General features: G+C 65.2%; 1 protein-coding gene across 1 annotated transcript in view; it reads right to left on the bottom strand.

Moving 5' to 3' along the window:
• The window catches only part of RFX5 (regulatory factor X, 5 (influences HLA class II expression)), an 11,596-nt gene that overhangs the window by 11,059 nt on the left and 247 nt on the right, over positions 1–290 (bottom strand). The window lies entirely within an intron of this gene.

Here is a 290-nt window from a genome sequence, read left to right as displayed (position 1 = left end):
TCGCCGCCGGACTCTTTTTTCTGATGGGCTGCGACCCCGCCGGTCTGCCCGGATACTGCCCTCTCCTTTAATCCGATTGGCCGCTCCGGTTTTCCTACCCGGATACAAGCGGCGTCGCTCTCCTGAGTGGCCGAGAGCTGGCTGAAGTCTGCCTAGTAACAGGCTTCTGATTGGCGGGCGGGAGGAGGCGCGTGAAGGACCCGTGTGCGGGGCTGCGGGTCCCGGGGCTGCGGGTCCCGGGGACCCTCCCGCATCGTTCTCTTTGTGACTGCTCAGGAAACGCTGCGCTG

Source organism: Chaetura pelagica, unplaced genomic scaffold (genome assembly GCF_000747805.2).
Source record: "Chaetura pelagica isolate M959 unplaced genomic scaffold, ChaPel_1.0 scaffold1598, whole genome shotgun sequence".
In the NCBI taxonomy this organism is placed as follows: domain Eukaryota; kingdom Metazoa; phylum Chordata; class Aves; order Apodiformes; family Apodidae; genus Chaetura; species Chaetura pelagica.
Note: the sequence above shows the minus strand (reverse complement) of the source record. Positions and strands in the feature narration are given on the sequence as shown.